Below are 21,990 nucleotides of genomic sequence, written 5' to 3'. Positions count from 1 at the left end.
GAAATACCTATTGAGCACTTAGATCTGTATTGTCTGATCAAAATGATACTGCTATGGGAGAATATATAATATATAAAATGTGAATGGCTATATTATTCAATAAAAATCAGTATATCAACATATACCATTATAATACGTTCACCCTCTTTTTGTCCTTTATCTCTTCTTCCTTCCTCTATTTAATTCCTACCTCATTCTCCAACATTCCCACCTCAGCCAAAAAATTATTAGGCACAGATAACTGTTATGTAGAGTCAAAATAAGAGGAAATAACTGTCTTCCAGACACAAAGTGGCTGTGACATTCATGACCTCACAGGGATGATGTTGCCTACACAAGACCTGCATAATGGGAGGGAAATAATGATGATGTCAGAAATAGAAGAAAGCCTAGTTGGAAATAAGGGGTCCAACGGAGGGAGGATTTGGGAATGGGAAAAGGGAGAGTGGTGGGGAGAAGATTATGATCATAATATATTGTCTATATGTATGAAAGTTGTCAATAAACAGTTAAAAATATAAAATTAACCTCATGTTGTCTATAAGCAAGCACACTCCTAGGACTAAACACTGTACTAAGGTGAGAGGATTCAGAAGGACTCCAAGGGAAGAAGGGCTTAAGGCAAAATGATGTGGAGACAGGAAGGGCTAGACTATGGGACGCAATGAGGACAGGGTAAGAGCTCGCACGGGAGAGCAGCCAGGACAGGGAAAGAAAAGCCCTGTGACACCCAGCATGGGGGACACGCACAGCTACTCTGTGAGCTAATTAAAAAATAAAACGGACTGGCGAGATGGCTCAGCAGTTAAGGTGCTTGCTTGCAAAGCTCCATAAGTTAGATTTGGTTCCCTAGTAGGATGCACAAAGTAGTGCATTCATCTAGAGTTTGTAGCGGCTAGAGAGGCCCTGGTGCGCCCATTCTCTGTCTCTGTCTCTCTCTCTCTATTTCTCTTTTTTCTCTCTGTCTCTACTTGCAAATAAATAAGTGAATAATTTTTATAAAAAATGAAATAAGGGCTGGAGAGATGGGTTAGCAGTTAAGGCACTTGCCTTCAAAGCCTAAGGACCCATGTTCAACTCTCCAAGTCCCATGTAAGCCATATGCACAAAGTGATGCAAACAAGGAATGTCATATGTGCGCACAAGGTGGTACACACGGCTGGAGTTCAATTATAGTGGCTGGAGGCCTGGTGCACTAACCCTCTCTCTCTCTTTCTCTTGCTGTTGCTCTCTTGCATTAAAAAAAAAAAACAAAAAAACACAGTGCTAGGCGTGGTGGCACACACCTTTAATTCCAGCACTCAGGAGGCAGAGGTAGGAGGATTGCTGTGAGTTCTAACCCACCCTGAGGCTACATAGTGAATTCCAGGTCAGCCTGAGCTAGAGTAAGACCCTACCTCAAAAACCCAAAAAATAGGGCTGGAGAGATGGCTTAGCGGTTAAACGCTTGCCTGTGAAGCCTAAGGACCCCGGTTCGAGGCTTGGTTCCCCAGGTCCCACGTTAGCCAGATGCACAAGGGGGTACACGCGTCTGGAGTTCTTTGCAGAGGTTGGAAGCCCTGGCGCGCCCATTCTCTCTCTCTCCCTCAATCTGTCCTTCTCTCTGTGTCTGTCATTCTCAAAAAAAAAAAAAAAAAAAAAACCCAAAAAATAAAAAAGGAAAAAGGCTAGTCCCAAAAACAAAGTGAAATAGAGGCAGCCGGGCGTGGTGTCTCATGCCTACACTCTCAACGTTCTGGAGGCCGAGGTAGGAAGATTGCCATGAGTCTGAGAGCAGCCTGGATTACGTGAGTTTTGGGTCAGCTTGGGCTAGAGTGAGACACTGACTCAAAAAGAAAGGAAGAGAAGGAAGGGAGCAAGGGAGGGAAAAATGAATAAATGAAGAAAGCAAAAGAAGAAACACTGACTAGCAAAAGAAGATGTGTGTGTAGGACTAACTCGCTTAAGTTAAGTCTCTTGGAGCATTTGTAGAAAGTGCACTGGGACTGTACTTTCTTTTGCCTAAGTTGATAAGATTAACTTTACTTGGGAGGAACATTAAAAAGTGGCTACTTTTCTAAACTTCTTCTTCATTTCTTTAAAGATTACAAAGTTCAGTCTATGATACTTTAAAGTTGACCAAGAGTTCTGGCTTGTCAATAGTTGCTTTTAAAGCAAAGTTAGCTAAAGGGCTTCAGTTTGCTGTGTGAACACTTCCCCTTAACTCCTTGCTTGTATTATTTCTCCCTAACACGTTCTTCCAGGACTGTCTACTACACTCCATCAACGCACTTTTGGGCTTCCTTGGATAGTCCCTCTGGAGAAGTTTCCCAGCGACGCTCCTCAGCTTGAAGAAGCCAGATCTGTCTGCCCCAGTTCCCTAAGGCGGTTAGGGTTATTTCTTCAGAGGGAGGATTGAGGCAGCTTAGGGTGACGGGGCCCTGAAAGTAAGAAGCAAGAATGTCCTTGGGCCTGCCTTTGCAGTTTCCACTTTGCTAGAGCTCAGAGAATTGGGCTTTTTCTTACCTCTTGCATAAAGGAATTCTCTAGACTTATCTTTCCATAAACAACCAGAGCCGTCCCTGGGAAGGAGCAGTCCTGGAAGGTTAAATTCTGATCCTGACATTGTGGTTGGTTAGCTCAGCCCCCCTTCAGAATATAACTGACCCCATCTGAGTCACAGGGCAGGCTGTGCTCCCTCTGGCTTCCCTCATGGCCGGGCCCTCGGTACTTTCTCCTCTTTCCTTCTCTTACTCTCATAAAATCTCTCTCTAAACCTTAAAAAAAGTTAGTAATATATCTATTAAGAACATCCAACATTATTAAAATAGTTCTTGAGATAGTTTGATTATGTGGTATTTAATATAGCACAGCTTTTTATGTATAATGTCTGCAACTGGTAAATACTTGCATATAACATAGGTGATTACATGACAGTCGGAAATATCTACTTTATATAACATTAGGACAAAAACAATAGATCATGCCCATATAAAATAGAAGGCTCTAAAGGAAACAAAAATGAGGCTAGGCGGGATTTTCTCCACAAAGAAGCGCATAGGGCATCACGCTGCTTGTGCCTGGCCAGGGTCAGTGATGGCTGCTGGGGACATGTGCTCGCGGTCATGAGAGCCAGAGAGAAGAGGGGCAGGCTGTGGAAACGAACCTGTGTGGCAAGGGATTCTGAAGCTGAGAGGTTCCTAACAGTTTCCAGGGAGGTCTTTGGCATTGCCTTAGCAAGCTACACAGGTTTTGGGGAAGTGTCTGCAGTATCCTGACAGGAATTTGCTGGTGACCGCCCAACCTTGCAGTGACACAGGTAAACACAAGAGGGCAGGCCTTCCTCACACGCCCAGAGCCTCAGTCACAGGAAGCCCCATGATGGGAAGGGGGGGCGGACCCCAAACACCAGAAACAAGGTTGGAAATTACAGGTGGAGGGGAAGCTCAGATTGGGTGTGGCAGTCAGATTCGCATTGCTGGCAGGAAACACCTGACCAAGAACAGCGTGGGGTGGGGAGGGAGGTTTATTTTGGCTTACAGACTCAAGGGTGAGCTCCATGATGGCAGGGGAAAACAATGGCATGAGCAGAGGGTGGACATCACCTCCTGGCCAACATCAGGTGGACAACAGGAACAGGAGAGTGTGCCAAACACTGGCAAGGGGACACTGGCTATAACACCCATAAGCCCGCCCCCAACAATATACTCCCTCCAGGAGGCGTTCATTCCCAAATCTTCATCAGCTGGGAACCTAGCATTTAGAACTCCTATATTTATGGGGGACACCCCAATCAACCATCACACCAGGGAATTCTAGCCAAAAGTGAACTTCCATCAGAGGTTCTCATCTGGTAGGGTACATTGGCATATTTGAATTACTGAGCTAACCAGCCCTTCCTACCTGCAGAGATTGATACTGAAGACAGTCCACAGGGAAGAAGAAACCACGGCTTCCCAGCTCAGGAGGAATACTGACTTAAGTCAGGATACTTCAGTTTTGTTTCACTGCATATGTACATGATTTCTATTTTCTAAGTACTTTCATTTGTTGTTTGGTTGTGGGCAGCTGTATCTCACATGAAAAGGCTTTTATGACTTTCTCTATACCTACTCTACATTCTCTCTACTATTTCATACCTATAGGCCATATTCTTTCTCATTCTTACTTTTCTTCCCTTTTTCTCATTTCCCCCTTTTCCATTCCCTCCCCATATCACTACTTAAACATTGATACCTCTGGCCATGACATACTTCCCCTCACTGGCACCCCAGTGCACTTCAGTGAACACAGCGGGAAGCCAGCACAGGCGGCACGTGCGGACAGCAAACCCAGCTGCTGTCTTCTGCCAAATAATAGCAGCAGGGCTCATCAACACAGCCCAGACAAGACCCCAGACTCACAACAAACAAAAAGAAGGGGGCAGGTGACAAAACGGGAAGAGATGCACATCCCAACATGTGTAAAAACACACACAAAGAAAAAACATGAGCCAACAACCCAGTGAGCTCACACCTACACAAGCTTGTAGCACCTCTGCACTAAACATCACATACAGCTGGAAAAACACTAGATAGTCCTACTTTTACAAAAAATAAAATAAATAAATAAAAATCAATGACCATATAGAGAACACAAGTAAACAGATGAAATAAGGACATCAAATTAGGGTCCAAAGTTATCAAAGTGGATGAGGTATAATTCGAAGGATAAATTTTTTAAAACATGGAGGCAAAATTAAGCAAAATTATAACTCTAAAAAAAGAAATGAGAAATTCTGGAAATGTAGAATCAACCAATTAAATTAAAAAACCAAAACAAACAGTTGGAAGCATCAATAGACAGGGCCAAATGACAATTTCAGTAATACAGGACTAAGTCAAGGTAATCTGTTTAAACAAAGAAAATCAACAAACATGACCAAACTTTCAAGAAAATTGGGGTGCATTCGGTTAACCAAACCCGAGAATCAATGGGGTTGAAGAAGGAGCTAAGACAGTCTGTGGGCATAGACAATTGAGTCAATGACTTTATTGCAGAAAAAAATTCAAACCTAGAAAAAGAAATGGAAACATTTAGAACCCCAAGTAGATGTGCCAAGAGAAGAAACTCTCCACAGCATATTATAGACAAGATGTCAAAAACAAAACAGGGGCTGAGGAGATGGCTCAGCGGGTAAAGTGCTGGCTGCACAATCACAGAGATGGTTTAGACCCCCGATGACATGATATGGCAGATGCCTGGAGTCCCAACACGATGGGGGGCAGCAGGATCCCTGAGGCATAGTAGTGAGAGACCCTGTATCAGTAAATGAAGAGGTCAGTAATCAAGGAAGACACATGACCTTTCAACCTCTGGTCTCTCTATAAACACTCAAACGTGTTCCCACATGCATGGACTCACATACAGACACACACCACACAAACACATAAGCAAATAATCAGAATACAGAGCAAAAACAATATTAAAAGTTGTAAAGAAAAAAGTCAACTCATAAATGCAGAAACATCACAGCAACTTCACTTCTCCTGTCAGCAGCCTGTAAAGCTATGAAAGTACGGAATGATACATTTCAAGTTCTGAGAGTAGATGGATGTGAATAAAGATCGCTATACTCAACAACGGTATCTCTTAAAATTGGTGGACAATGTTTTCTTTGCTATTTTTTTGAGAGAGAATTGGCATGCCAGGGCCTCCAGCTACTGCAATTGAACTCCAGACATGTGTACCACGTTGTACACGTGTGACCTTGTACACTTGCATCCCCTGTGCATCTGGCTTATGTGGGATCTAGAGAGTTGAACATGGGTCCTTAGGTTTTGCAGGCAAGTGCCTTAACCACTAAGCAATCTCTCTAGCCCAAGACTGTTTCTTTCTAAAAAATATTTTTATTAATTTGTAAGGAGAGCAAGAGAGAGCATGTCAGGGCCTCTAGCCATCACTGCAAATGAACTCCAGACACATGCACCACTTTGCATCTAATCTTATGTGGATACTGGGGAATCGAACTCAAGTGTCATTAGGCTTTGCAGGCAAGCTCCTTAATGACTTAGCCATCCCTCCAGCACCAAGAATTTTTTTTTTTTTATTTATTTGAGAGAGAGAAAGAGGGAGTGAGGGAGAGAGAGGAAGAGAGAGAGAAATGGGCACACCACAGCCTCCAGCCACTGCAAACAAACCCTAGATGCATGTGCCACCTTGTGCATCTGTCTTATATGGGTCTGGCTTATGTTCGATTCTGGGGAATCGAACTTTGGTCCTTTGGTTTTGCAGGCAAGTACCTTAACTTCTAAGCCATATCTTCGGCCCCCAAGAATGTTTTAATACAAGTACAAATTAAGGCAATTCATGACAAGCAATCCTCATCAGAAAATAATTAAAAGAATCCTTAGGACAGAGGAAGAGCACTGCCTCGTCTATGAGCACAGGAAAGAATACACACCAGAAGAGGAAGAGATGAACAAGACCGAGCTGAGAAGAAATCCATCAGGCCCAACACAGGTAACCAGCAAACCCCTAATATTAATAGGGAAGATAGAAAAGGACCACCAACAATTCAATGAGTAACAAAACCATAACAGTAAATCCCTCTTAATAATATCCTTAAATGTGGTGGCCTCAACTCAGTAATTAAAAGAAACAGACTGACTGGATTAAAGCACTAGATCCAACTGAGTGTTAATTTTAAGAAACATACTATGCTGGGAAATGCAAAGGATGGAAATCAAGCTACAAAGCAAATGAGAGCTGTGAACAAACAGGCGCAGCTATTCTCAAATCTGATGAAGTACATATAATGCCATAACTAGTCATGGAGGTAAAGAAGGCCACTGCATAATAATAATGGGGAAAATTTATCAAGAAAATGTGCTAATTGTAAATCTTTATGCAACAAAACCCGAGGCTCCCAATTTCATAAAACAAACACCAAAAGACATGTAACGTGAGATATGTCCTGATGTAACAATAGAGGCGGGGGGGGGGGGGGCTCTCATTTTTAGATCAAGGTTTCCAAAGAAAATTTTATCTGAAGGAAACCTTATCTAAAAACCAACCAAGAAAATTCAGAGCTAAATTATTTCATAAATCATTTGGCTTTTAATATTCTACAGAATATTCCATCCAACAGATATTCTTTTCAGTGGCCCTTGGCATTTTCTCTAAAAATGATTGTAGGGCTGGAGGGACGGTTAGCGGTTAAGGCGTTTGCCTGCAAAGCCAAAGTTCCTAAGGTCTGATGTTCCAGGACCCACTTTAGCCAGATGCACAAGGCGGTGCACACATCTGGAGTTCATTTGCAGTGGCTGGAGGCCCTGGCGTGCCCATTCTCTTTCTCCCCTTTTCCCTGTCAAACAAATAAATAAAAATAAAATATTTAAAATTGATTGTAGAGGTAGCAGGCTTCAATGACTACAAAATATATCAAATCAATTCCTTGTATCTTATCAGACCAAAGTAAAATAAAACTAGAAATCAATACTAAGAGAAACCACAAAAATTATAACCATATTTGGAGATTGAACTTTTTAATGAACAGGATGGTTGAAGCAATGGAGAAGGAAGTTAGAAGGTGGGTTCCAACCCATGGCAGAACTTCAAGCCAGAAAGGAGGCGAGGTCTTGGGGCTCCAGTAGCAGAGGAGTCTTTCTGGACTTCCCCATGCACTTAGCAGAATCTGCCAGATTCTAACATGCTGCGCAGCAAGACTAGTTCCTTAGACCGCGAACTGGAGCCCGCAGGTGGCACACACACACACACACACACACACACACACACACACACACACACACACACACACACACACACACACACACACCACCCCCTGACCTCCGCCGGGTAGGGCAGCAGTCCCACAAGGAGGGCAACAGGTTTGCCATGAAGGGGATGGGCACGCACAGAGGGCTGCAGCCTTGCCCTGCGGAGTGCGGCGGCTGCACAAAAAGGGTGGCGGGCATACCGGGAGGGCGGTGGGTGCGCAGAGGTTGGCAGCCTGCCGGGGGGGGGGTGCTGTTGGGCACAGATGGGTACCAGAGGCACTCGGGCACTGGCGGGTAGTCCAATCTCTCACAACTAGAGGGGCTGTCCCGAGCTCCAGGGAGGTGGCTGAGCTGGAGACGCACAGGCTCAAGGTCTCCCTGCCCTCCACAAGGCCGGGTGTCCGGAGCGTGCAGGGGCCACCCCCACTTGTGCTAACGGGCAACCTCCGCAAACTGCGCGGTCAGGGCACCGGGCTGAGGCCGCCAGGCCGCCACACCCTGTCCTGCCGGAGCTCAGGAACTGTAATCTACCTGAACCCCACAGACAAACCCACAGACCTTGCATAAACGAGGGCCCTATCCCACTTATGGAAAGGGGTCCTCACTAAAGCTCCAGGGCCCTGTACACACTCTGGAGCTCAGCGAGTTCAGGACAGGGTGACAGTCCCACTCCACCCACACAGCCAGTGAGCCGCACCGCCCCCTCCCCAAGCCCCCCGAGTCTCGCTCAGTGGGGGAGAGTGCGCATCAAGTCAGAGCCCCACGGACGGGGAACTCCCAACCCCCAGAGAGAAGCCCCGTTGTTCTCTGGACAGACTGAGTGTGTATCACCAAAATGTCTCTCAAAATTAAATGCATATCCTCCCCCCACTTAAAGTTGCTCTCATCCTTGGTTAGAGAATCTGTTTTATTTTACAGATGGCAGGAAATTCTGGGGAGATCCAAGATCCAACAATTCAACAAGAAAAGATAGTGGACTGGTCACCATGAGAAACGCCACCTCTAGGGTCCAGGAGAAGCCGCAAAGGAAGCGGCAACAGGAGCATTGCTCCCAATACTAGCCTGATGACTGAAAACTGGGGAAATAGCAATGAACACCGAGGTGAACTAAAACCCATCATCACAGAAATACAGAGACTAAAGAGAACTGAACACCAAAAGCAAGCTGCTAATACACCCAAGGCTCAGGGATACGGTGGAAGAGGGAGCAAGAAAATCTTAGGAGCCCCAGGGTGGGTAGAAACACCCCGAGAACAGAGGCCCTCACTGCCTGGCACTGAACATGGAGGATCTTACTGAGGAGGGCATCCAGGGAGATGGGGATCAGGGTTGAGGGGCGTGGTAGTTTGATTCACCTGTCCCCCATAAATTTATGTGTTCTGAATGCTAGGGTTGGGGGCGGGCTGATAGGTGTTATAGCCAGTTTCCCCTTGCCAGTGTTTGGCACACTCTCGGGCTGCTGTTGCCCACCTGATGTTGGTCAGGAGGTGATGTCCACCCTCTGCTCATGGCATTGTTTTTAGAAATTTAGCCATTTCTTCTAGGTTTCTCAGGATTTGGGAATAGGAGTTTTCCCTAATGATCTTCTGGATTTCACTGGAGTTTGTTGAAACAACTCCTTTTCACTCTCTACTTTTATGAATTTGTGTCTTTTTTTCCTTTTCTTTTGTCTCAGTTGTGTAGATGTTTCTCAGATTTGTTCATCTTTTCAAAGAACCATTTCATTCGTTGATGTATGGTTCTTTTAGAAGGAAGATTCAAATTACTAAAATAAGACATAAAAGTAACAACATAAGAAAATAATATGAATAATTGTGTACTTCAACAAAATTATTATTTTTTATTTGTTGTTTATTTTTATTTATTTGAGAGTGACAGACAGAGAGAGAAAGAGGCAAATAGAGAGACAGAGAAAGAATGGGCACGCCAGGACCTCCAGCCACTGCAAACAAACTCCAGATGTGTGCACTCCCTTGTGCATCTGGCAAACGTGGGTGTTGGGGAATTGAGCCTCAAACCGGGGTCCTTAGGTTTCACAGGCAAGTGCTTAACCGCTAAGCCATCTCTCCTGCCCCAATAAAATTCTTAATGACACAAAATAATATGTAACCCATGGCCTGGTTTGGTTTTCTACTTTATTTATTTATTTAGTGTTGTTCTGGGTTGTTTTGAGGTAAAATCTCATGTAGCCCATTATGTAGCTGAAAATGATTTGAACTATTTTCATGCCTTTACCTACCAAGTCATTGTTCACTTTTTAAATTTAAAAAAATGACACACACACACAAAAAGGAAAATGGCCAGGCGTGGTGGCGCACGCCTTTAATCCCAGCACACAGGAGGCAGTGGGAGGAGGCTCACCATGAGTTCAAGGCCACCCTGAGACTACATAACAGATTCCAGGTCAGCCTTGGCTAGAGTGATTGAAAAACTAGAAAAAAAAATGGAAGATGAATGTTGAGTATATGTTGCACGTCATTTCTTCAGATGACTATGTCTTTCTTTCTTCCCTATACCATTCTTTGCAGCTATGGTCGATCAAACTTTTGATTTCCTTCAAAAATTTTTGAAAGATTTTCTAGTAGTGATCTATGGCTCCAAGGCTCAGGGCCCATTACAGAAGAGGTGGTAGAAAGAATGTAAGAACCAAAGGAAGGGTATGACTCCTTACGATGCAACTGTCCAGACAGAAATTGGCCTTAATATTCATGACCTTGCAGTGCCTAGCAACAACTTCATAAGACCCTCATAATAGGAGAAAAATACAATGACATCAAAATGAAAGAGAGATTAATGGAGAGAGGGAGAGGATATGATGGAGAGTGGAGTTGTGAAGGGGAAAGCGGGAGAGGGGAGGGAAATATCATGGTTTACAGTCTGTAAGTATAGAAGTTGTCAATAAAAAATTAAAAAGGACCTGTGAGGAATTATCTAGATTAGGTTAGCCTCTGCATATGTCTGTGAGGGATTATGTTGATTGTGTTAATTAAGGTGGGAAGACCTACCTTATCTGTGGGCAGCATCATTTCTTAGGCCAGGGTCCTGGACTGTGCATAAAGGAGAGAGCTGGCTGAACACAGCATTTATCACTCTGCTTCGTCATTGCCAACTGAAGGCGACCAGCTACCTCAGGCTTCTGCTGCCACGCCTTCTCTTGATTGACTGTACCCTGGAAATGTAAGCCAAAATAAGACCTCCATTAAACTGATTTTTGTGAGGCATTTTGTCCCAGCAATGAGAAAGGTAACTTATACACATATAGTTCTAATGTTATTGGATGATGGTGGTAGGTTGATTCAAGTGTCCCCCATAAACTTAGGTGTTCTGAATGCTAGATTCCCAGCTGATGGAGATTTGGGAATTAATGCCTTTTGGAAGCAGGGTATTGTTGGGGATGAGCTTATGGGTATTATAGCCAGTGTCCCCTTGCCAGTGTTTGGCATACTTTCCTGTTTCTAATGTTCACCTGATGTTGGCCAGGAAGTGATGTCCACCCTCTGCTCATGCCATTGTTTTCCCCTGCCAGCATAGAGCTTCCCCTCAAGTCTATAAGCCAAAATAAACCTCTTTTCCCCACAAGTTGCTCTTGGTCAAGTGTTTTCTGGCAGCAATGCAAATCTGACTGCAACAATGATCAATAAACATTTGAAAGAATTTTCAATGTCATCAGCCATTTAGAGAGATCTAAATCAAAACAGCAATGAGCTATAGCTAATCATATACCAGGGAGGCTAAAATTTAAAAACCCAAACAAAAATAGACAATACCATGTGATGGAAGGCTGAGGAGCTCTTGGAACACTCTAGAACTACTAGCAGCCTAACCTTGCCCAAGCTGAAGTCCACAATTGCATAAACAGTTGATTCCCGTAAATGACTGTGTCTTGGAAGGGATGAAAACTGTAACATTTCCTGCCTTGTCTTGCCTCACATTACTTTCTCCTCTCTAAACTAGTCACTGAATGTTTAGTTACCTAATGAGACAGGCATATTATGATGATTTGCTTGAGTCTTATTGGGTGACTTATTAGTTGGCCTATTACTTAACATGTCTTCATGCATTTATTTAACAGTCATTGTTTGGGGCACTAGACAACAGTTAAAACACATTCCTTTCCCTTAGAAAGTCCATGGGATAGACTCAGTAGAAATTCTTTGCAATAAATACTTGGCCAATATCAAAATGGGATACTTCCCTCAGATAAGATGGCATAGATTCCTGATCAATAACTGATAGAAAGGTATCTTGCCCCTGCCACTGGGATTCTTATTACTAATGTAGGGCTTCTGGGAGAAGCTGTATTCGCCCATGTAGGGCACTGTCGTAGACAGCTCCATGTTGCTGGGGCGAGCATCTATACCAGGCACAGTTCAGGGGAGGACGGGATTTATCTCAAGCTGACAGGTCTGGGGGAGGTTCATCGGTGGTGGATAAAGCAAGCAGAGAGAAGCTCGCCACCAGCAAACACCACAGCAACCAGCACAAAGCCAGCAGCAAACAGCTGGGCTTTGGCCACAACTCAGACAGCTCTGAATACCTTTGGGCTCGAGTTCAGATCTGCCGCAGACATGCCTTAGGGCTGGACCCCAGAATCCACTCCTACTGACATCTCCTTGTCGCGAGCACTCTCAAAGGTGATTGGTTGAGAGGATTCCGCCCATGAAGGTCAATAATACTCAGACGCTGGTGTACTCGCAAAGGAGTTTACTGGGATGAAAGTCACACACAAGCAAGTCCAAACTATCACAACTAATATTATAGCTAATATAATATATATCCAAATTATATTCATCACTACTAACACAATATTTCTAGTGAGTCTAAAATGTATACAACCTGATATCGCGACACTTGGGAGTATCGCGAGACTCGGTCTGTGAGATTTCTGACGTCACAACCTGGCGACGCGGGGTCCGTGCTCCGACTTTCTCTCGGTTCGCAGTTTTCAAGGCGAGTCTCAGTCGTCTCGGTCGTTCGGACAGCGTGTCGGGCAGATGAATTCGGATCAGTGATGCGTCTCGCGGAGGTCTCAGTCCGGACCGCTGAGCAGCCGTTCAGTCAGTCATAGTGTCGGGAGGACTGGGACAGCGGCTGCTAAGCAGCTGGGTTTTTTGTATTTTCCACTACTTATCTAGGGTTGCACACACCTTCTGGTAATCTCTTACTATGTCATTGTACTCAGTTTTTTTCTTAGATTTTTGCTTACAAAGGTTGACTTTGCAATTTTGCTCTCACACACAAAGAAAAACAAACTTATTTATCTAAACTGTCCCTGGACCATATGCTGGTCCTTACATGCTCATAACATTCCACCCCCTGACACCTGAAATGTAATCAGCATGAAAGGTGTCATGTACTGGTTATCCGCTTCCCATAGGATACCAGAGTTGTCTCACAGGACGGGGGTTTACAGAGTCATACGGTCGCCTATCTGATGAGCTTGTAATGTTATCAAAGGGTCTGCATAATTTTATTGGTAAAGCAAGCATTTTTGTTCTTCTATAAGTTCTATGAAGTTCATACCAAGTTTTATAAGCGGAAAATTCTTTAAGCAAATCTCTTAAGAGAGGGCGTAATATTATTCTCATAGACCATGATTGCAGTGATTGTGGTTCTGTAGGTGCACTGATTGCAGTGCAACAGTGCCAATCTCCATATAACAATTGCTCAGCTTCCTCCGGTCTATGTCTAATCATATTTCTACAAAGCTCATAATGGGCATGATTGCCTTTACAAATAAAGCATGAAAAAAGGCTAGCTAAGATATGTAGGAATTTGTCAATTGGATGTCTTTCAACATATTCTGTACCGTGACACATGAAATGAGTAAAGAGTAACAATAAGGAATCATCAGATCTAGGACCATTTAGGAATCTGGAAGAATATCTTGAGAGGCAAAAGTGGCAATCTGGCATATCATTATGGCGAAAGTTGAATCCCATGCGGTAAAATAGGTCCATAATGGGTCTAAGGTGTCTGTTGTAGTGATGCCTCAGAGTAATGATCACACCATTCTTCTGGATTAAATCACATTTCCTTCCAGAGGGATTTTTCTTTGAGCGAGGCATATTTCTTTCTCCTTCTGCAACATATTAGTAATCTCAACAAAATTATGAATGCAACAAGTATCATTATTACATACATGATCTCTTTAAACCATTCCCACCATCCATGTAGTGGGGTGCAAATAAAGTCGAGTTGTATCAATCTTGCCATATAATCAAAGAAGCTACATTTTTTGATTTGTTGTATCCAGTCCTTATGTATCATAGTATTAGTTCTAATCAATCCGACCAGATTATGTGTTTTAGTAATACTATGAGTTAAAGAATATTGTGCTTGTTGTATTTTCTTGTGGATTGAGTCTAATTGTTTTGAATTAAATTCTGCTACTTTTTCCAATTCTTGTGCTGTTTTTACAAACTGCTCAAAGTGTTCCTTTTCTAGTTGTTGTATAAAGATGTTGGGTGAAGAGTAAAAATGACTTTCTTGTAAGGATAGGGACGTCACCAGTGTCCTATTTAGAGTACTATGTGTTACTTTTGAGCAATTGTGTAAAACCCAGCATCCTGGTTGTGGGTTAAATGAGGAGATGTCATCTTCTTGAGTTGTACTATTGTAGTTGATACATGTGACATTAACATTATCTTTAGTGGTACAGATTAAGAATGACCAATCCCCTAAATCTGTGATGGAATCAATCATGGTTGAGGATGTAAGCCTTGTTTCTGCTAAATTTGTTATTGGTAGGTGTGGATAAATGTATGTATTAGCTCCTAAGTTATAGACATCATCTGTTGGAATGTATACTGGTGTATTGTTTAGGTTTATAAAGAAAAAGTGATCAATCGGTGTCACCCATTGTGCTGTAAGTGTTTTCCATGGGTCTGTTTTCTGGTCCCACCTCTGTGGTACAGATTTAGTATGAAATCCTTTATAAGCATTATCTAAGAAAACTTGTATTACATGTATCTTGCAAAAGCCTTCATCACATCCGCTATCCTCATTAGGGTCTAGGAGAGTTTGATATTCAGGAGTCCTTCTTCCTAGGCCTTGAATGAATAGCGTATCTAATTCTCTAATCATTCTTTCTGCTGCTAGTTTATATTGTAGGCACATAAGGTTATTATGATTGGTTATCATTCCTTCTGTGTGCCAAAGTTTGTCTCTTCCATATTCTGTTTTAAAAATTTCTATTTCAGCACGCATTTGTTGTTGTAGAATATTTAATGAATCAATAGATCCTGATATAGCTGCCAGGGCCTCTGAAGTATGTCTATTGAGTTGATTTATATGTGTGAGTTCAGCTTTTATGGGTTCTAACATAGCTGCAGATACACCTCCACCCATAATACCTCCTAGTATGGCTCCTGCAAGGACTGCTCCTAATACCATAAACTGTAAAGGTTTCCTTCCCACCTTTATTGGGGTTGTATATTGTAATTGTTGTAGTTTGTCTGTAATGGACTGACAATATTTGGAGGGTGCTTTAAGAGCTTGTAGGTCGACTATCATAGAGATTTTTCTTATTTTAGGATATAATATAATTTTTGCTGGTGTAGTCATATCTGGTATTATCATGGGTGCCGATACCATATTTGGTGGTCCGGGCGGTGGGCATAAATATCCTTGAGGAAAATGGGCTGTGAATAAATGAAATTCTTCCTTGTTTTGATTAATTGTGCCTCTATAGATTAGTTTACCATCATGTAATGGGGTTATGCCTTCCCAAAGTTTGTGTGTTAGAGGGATGTAATATATTTTATCCCAGTCTATCATAAGAGAATTATTTAAGCCTTTGGGTGTATGTGCGATCCATTCTGCTTGCATCCAATTTTGTTTACGTGGGTGTAGGGTCCATGTTGAAAAATGGTAGGGATGACCTGTGTGTATAGTTGTATGTGCATTATATGATGTTACGTTTATGTATTGCAGCCACAAGATAGATGTTGATACATTAGATGTATAGTGTGTAAAGAGTTTTGTTGCCGCAACTACCAATTTATTATCTGCAACTCTAAGGTAATAAGTACTATATGGTAACACATAAGAAATGTTGGTTATTGTTTCTGTAATATTAATTGTTGGTATACTTATTGGGTTGTTTAGGTTGTTGGCGTATCCTATGGTTAAGTTCCTTGTTTCAAGGAAATAAGTTGTTTCATTAAATGATATATCATATGGTATTGGAAAATCATCAATGTTTGGTAAGGATACGCATGCTGGAAGGGGTCTTGTTATTTTGTCAAACGACGTAATTTCTATTAGTGATGGAATACCTGGGATTTCCTCTGTGCCATTATATACATAATGTGAGGAGTTAAAGATGTAAATATTTGTGGTGTTATGTAAGTATAATACTTTGAGGGGTTGTTGTATGATTACATCCATTAGGTTATCTATTGTCCATCGTGGTACTGAAATATTATATCTATTATTTGTAAAGGTTGTTATTGTTTTATCTATCTGATATTGTAAGCACAGCACAATTAATGTGCCCTTGCTGGTGGTGTTGGAATTTGTTTTAATGGCTTTGGCACATATGTATTGGGGAATTCCACAAGTGGTCTTTAATGAATAATCTCTAAGTTGTCCCCACGGTTGTGGTAATATTGATGTTAGTATAATTGGGAATCTCCAATGTTCCACTCCTAATGCTAAGATTCTATTCCAAAAGGACCAATCCCAATGATCTGATGTGTTAGCTTCGGGGACTGTATGTTGGTTGTATTTTCTAATATAATGTGTCCGAAGTGGTGTTCCATTATAGTCTATAGGTGTCAAATTACCATAGAAGGGTAAGTTTGGGAATTCAGATACGCATAATATGTTGTATTTTGTAATGTTATGTGGTAAATTATCTCTAATTCCAATTGACCTGATTTGTAGTTTGTTTAAAAAAGATTTTGGGCATTTGTTCCCCCATGGTTCTGGTAGAGGTGGCATCCCTTCTTTAATAAAGATAGGTGTGAACATATCGTCCACCCATTGGCAGCCTCTAGTAATATTATTTGTGAATGACATATGTAAGGGTAATTCTAGGTCATCAAAAAGAAGTTTAGGACCATTTACCTCATAATGGGTACATGGGTCTGGTTTTGGTACTGGTATTGGGATGTTACGTGTATCAAAATCTAGGATATCAGTGTCATTGCCATCATCAGTGTCATTATATTCACTATAATCATAGTAGTCAGAGAAGAAGGTTCCTTCTTGAAAAGATTGGGTTGTTCTATTGAACATCAGGCCATGATAATATCCATAAGCTTGGAAAATCATTGGTTTAAACCAAGATCTCACAAAGGTTGTGTTCATGGCCATTCCACATGTGAAATATGGGTTATATTCTGTATTAAATTCTTCCATCTGTGTTTCTACTATCCTGTATTTATTATTAACTTTAATATGCATTTTGTTAATCTTCCATATCCTCCATGCTGAAGCATAGATTGCCATGTGGCTTGTTTTGTTTCCCCATAATTCTATCCCATGGCATTTTAATGGGTTTTGCTCATCTAAATCGGTAGCATTATAGAGCATATCTGCCATGAAAGTTTTATAATGATATGAATGTCCTATTGCTTTCCTATATTCTTCACATCCCATATACCATTGGTATTCCATACAGTAGGAGTATTTTCTCCAAAAGCTAGCAAATATGTTCCTTATTCTGGTAAAAGTTCTTATATCACTCCATACTTCTGGAAATCTATTAGTAATATTCTGGAACTTAACCTCATATTTGTCCCTAATAAATTCTGTATCTTCTTGGGCTGATGTAATTATCATAATCATAAGAAATGAAACCAACATAATGTGTAATTTATGGCCTTTGTGCCTGGGTGTGCTATGGTGAGATTTTCTACCATGGTGTGGTTCCAAATAAGGAAACAAAAATTCCATACCAGGTCCAATATGGGTAGTGCGATCCAGATGAGCACTACAAAAATGGATAGGAATATTAATAGAAGTTTAATTATCTTATTCCAGGACCACATTTATGCAATATTTTCTAGTTTAGCTAGTTTGAGATCTCCCTTACCTTGCGTGATCCACGCGTTATTTCCTGTTCCTTGGGCCACAATCTCAGCCTTTGTGATCAGATTATTTTTCTGATTCCTGTGGAGGCATAGATGAGATCTTATTAAATCTCTGTTTACCTCCACTGGATATTCTAAAAATGGTTGTAATTTTAGGGCCTCTTGTAAGGGGCTATTTCTGTTTAATCTAGGTCTCTGATTTAATTCTAATGTAGAATATAGTAGTGCTTTTTCTAATGGTTCGCCTATTCTGTGTGTTAATTGTGTTTTTAGCAATCCATTAAAACGTTCTATGGCTCCAGCACTTGTTGGGTTGTATGCTTTATGAAAGTCCCACATTATTCCTAAATTCTTTGCTATTCCTTGTGTAAGTGTTCCTGTAAAGTGTGATCCCTGGTCGGATTGAATGACTTGTGGTGGTCCATATTGGGCACACCACATTAACAAGGTCATGATGCATGCTTGCTGGTCTGGATGGTTACCTGGTCTTGTCATAGCTAGTCCTGTAGTAACATCAACCATAGTGCATGCATATTTATTTCTAAATCTTGGCAATGGTCCAATAAAATCAATCTGTACCAGAGTATTAAATCCCATTTTATAACCAACTTTTCCATGATAATTCTTATTGAACCTCAACTTGCTATTGGGACAATTAACACACATTTTTAAGGCTTGGTTTATAGTATGCCATGTAACTTTCAAATTCCTTTGATCAAACCACTGTTTCAAGGCATGGGCACCAATGTGTCCCATAGCATTGTGGAGATTCAATATCTCCTGTTTATGAATATTAATAGTCTCAGAGGAACCCAATGTTCCCAGTTCTGTATTTTCTGGGTTGTGTATTTTATAAGTTGTTACAATTTTCTTTTTAAGAGGACCAATGTCCTCTACCTTATATTGTTTTTTGATTTTAATATTGGTTAATAGAGCTGCTAATCTGTCCACAACCTCATTATTCTTATGGGTTTCATCTTGTTTTCCTGTATGAGCATCTACATGATGTACAATAATTTTAACTGTTTCTGAGATTTTATCTAGTTCTTTCCATATTTTGTCTGACCATAGTGGTTTGCCATTTATTTTCCAGTCTGCTCTACGCCATTTACCTGACCAGACTGCAATTCCATTGGCTACACACCAGGAATCTGTATATAAATTTAGCTCTTTTTTATTTTCTTTTTGAGTTTGTCTTGCAGCTAAAAGTGCTGCAATTACTTCAGCATGTTGTGCAGATTTATCAGTTCCTTGGTCTGTAATAATCATACCATCACTTGGCCTATAGGCGGCAGCTTTCCAGTTTACTCTGTTATTAGAGGTTGTTGAAGATCCATCAGTGAACCAAGCATTTGGGATGCCTTGTTGGAACTCCTTAACGCCCCACAGACCAATGGTCCGATCTGGGCCAGGTTCCTTTATTTTAGGTATCACCTTTGGACTTATTAGCCATTCTGATTCCTCTAGTGCTGGTTGTGTTCTCAGTATGTTCTCTGAGTTCTGGGGTATCTTGCCTTGTGTAGACACTTCATTGTGCTTCACAAAGTCATTTAGATACCATTTCCATTGTAGCACCTTTCCTTCCATGGGCAGTCCAGCCCAGGCTTGCTCTGGTGCCTTAATCCAATCCATGATTGGTATTTACGTTCTCAGAATGACCTTATGGCCTCTAATTAGAGAATGAGTAGTTCTGCATGCCTCATAGGTTGTCCATATGGTTTTTTCAAATAATGAGAACTTATTATCAGACCAAGGAAACCTTTTACAATAAAATCCAATCGGTGTTAATCTATTCCCTTTTGCAAAAATATTCCAATTGCCATAACCTGAAGTAAATAATATTTCAATAATAATAATATCACCTGGTTGTGTGTAGCCAAGGTCCTTGTATTGTTTGATTAGTTCTAATATAGTGGTAACTGCTTGTTCTTGGGCTGTTTCCCATACAAAATCCTCAGCCTTTTTTATTATTTTATATAATGGCTGGAGTATCAGTTGCAGATATGGTATGTGTTGGCGCCAATAGCCGAACATACCAATTAAGTGCTGTACCTGTGTTTTATTTTGTGGTCTCTCTAATGCATTTAATTTTTCTATCACTTCATCTGGAATTTTTGGTCCACTAGTTGTCCAATGTACTCCTAGGAACTTAACTTGTTCTGCTGGCCCCTGGATCTTGGATGGATTAATTGTCCAACCATGATCCCTTAAGTGTTGGATTAATTTTTGGGCTGCAGTAGCCACTGTTTCTTTATCTTGACCTAAAATCAATAGGTCGTCTATGTAAGTTAAAATTTCCACCCCCTGGCACTCAAAGTCCTCTAAAGTGCTAGTTAGGGTTGTATGGGCTATTACTGGACTGTTTAGATAGCCTTGTGGCAGTCTCAGAAATTTATATTGTTTATTCTGCCAAGTGAAAGTAGTAATTTCTTGGGAATCTGGGTGCAAGGGAATACCAAAGAACATGTCTGATAAATCTATAGTTGCCAACCATTTAGGGGATGCTTGCCTAATCCTGAGGAAAATGTCCTCTACATCAGGTAATGAGCCAGGCATTTTTGGACTTTTCTCATTAATTTTCCTGTAATCTACTGTGAATCTCCATTTACCATTGGGTTTCATTACCGGCCAGACAGGTGAATTATAATTAAAACTCTGAGTTGGTGCCACTATGCCTTCCTTAAGCAAATCCTTCAATGTATTGGTAATATCCTCAATTCCTCCTTTTATAGGGTATTGAGGGGTAAAAGATGGGGGAATTTTTGGTAATCTTACTGGGTCCATTTTTACTTCTGCTAAATTAACAAATACCTTTTTAATAGCCTTATTATTTAAAAATTCTGGAAATATTTTCCTTATTTCATTAATTCCTAGAACGTTAGAGGGCGCCGTTAAGCTTGCGGCTTTTATATCTATAAGCTTATCATAAACTTGTAGACACACATTTATTACTGGCGCATCTCTATGAGAATTTATTCCTTGTATAGAAATATATTTTTTAGCTTTTTCTTGATTAGGATGAGTAGTAATTATACTTATCTGGCTACCAGTATCTAGTAGCCACTTGGTAGGTATTAGTTTATTTTTTAATTTTATGGGAATATTTACAAACGGTCTGTTGTCATAGTTTCCTAGATTTATCTGGAAAACCTTGGTGGGTGGGGGAGGAGATTCGCGCGGTTTGTTATCTGTCTGCGCGTATTCCGCCCAGCAGGGGGCCCTGACGGGCCCCGTCGTCCTAAAAAAGTTCTGGAATAATTTGGTCTACCAAAGGGATAGTTTCTTTGGCCAAAAACACGGCGAAAGGGGCCCGTGGGTCCCTTAGGCCTTATAGGCATTGTATTTCTATTTCCAAAGGGTCTTATTTTAATATTAAAATAAGGTCTGGGTCTGTCCTTGTTCCCATTAAACCTCTTCCTGGGAAGTGTCCGTGCCTTAACTTGAAAAGACACTACATTTTCTGCTTCAAGTTCTCTGAATCCTTTAAAAAACTGAATAGCATCAGCTATAGTTTCTGCACCTTGTAAGTTACCTACAAGACTCATTTTTAGATGTTGTGGGGCGCCCTTAATGATGAGCCTTCTAAAAGCAGGTAATAAAGGTGAGGCTTGTGGTGTCTCTACCTGATTATACACATAATATAATACTCCCAGTTTTCTGCAAATTTGTATTGCGTCTGAATATGAATTCCACCTTCCTGCAGTTTCAAATTGAGTTAAGTCCAGAGAGGGGAAAGCTAATCTCCAAGCTGCAGTCAGCCAGTCTATCAGGGAATGGGTGTCACCCTTTGAAGTTTCTAAAACATGTTCTAAAGCTTCATGAATGGAGGGGTTTTCAATAATACCTCTAATTTTTCTCATTTCTGTTTCATGAAGCATCACTGTGTCTGCCCCCTTTTCCCATAATTTTACTAAATACTGGGCATCCTTTAGTCCATTCTGTGCATAATCCCTCCTTAAATCAGACAATTCTTGGGGACTAAAGGTTCTGGACTCCTCTATGCAAGTTCCCGGTTCGGCGGGGGCTTTAGACCAATTGGGAGCTAATTTTTGTATAGCTCTACCCATGGGAGTCCTTTTTGTAGTAGTAGTAACCGGGAAGGAGTAAGAAGCACCAGAAGGGTTGATCAGGTCCTTCTGCTTCTTCACAATATTCATGGCTAGCCTTTTGCCCATTAATCTGTCTTTATCTAAATCTTGCACAGTTTTCATTAA

This window comes from Jaculus jaculus, chromosome 16 (assembly GCF_020740685.1).
Source record: "Jaculus jaculus isolate mJacJac1 chromosome 16, mJacJac1.mat.Y.cur, whole genome shotgun sequence".
NCBI lineage: Eukaryota > Metazoa > Chordata > Mammalia > Rodentia > Dipodidae > Jaculus > Jaculus jaculus.
This window is presented reverse-complemented; position numbering follows the sequence as displayed.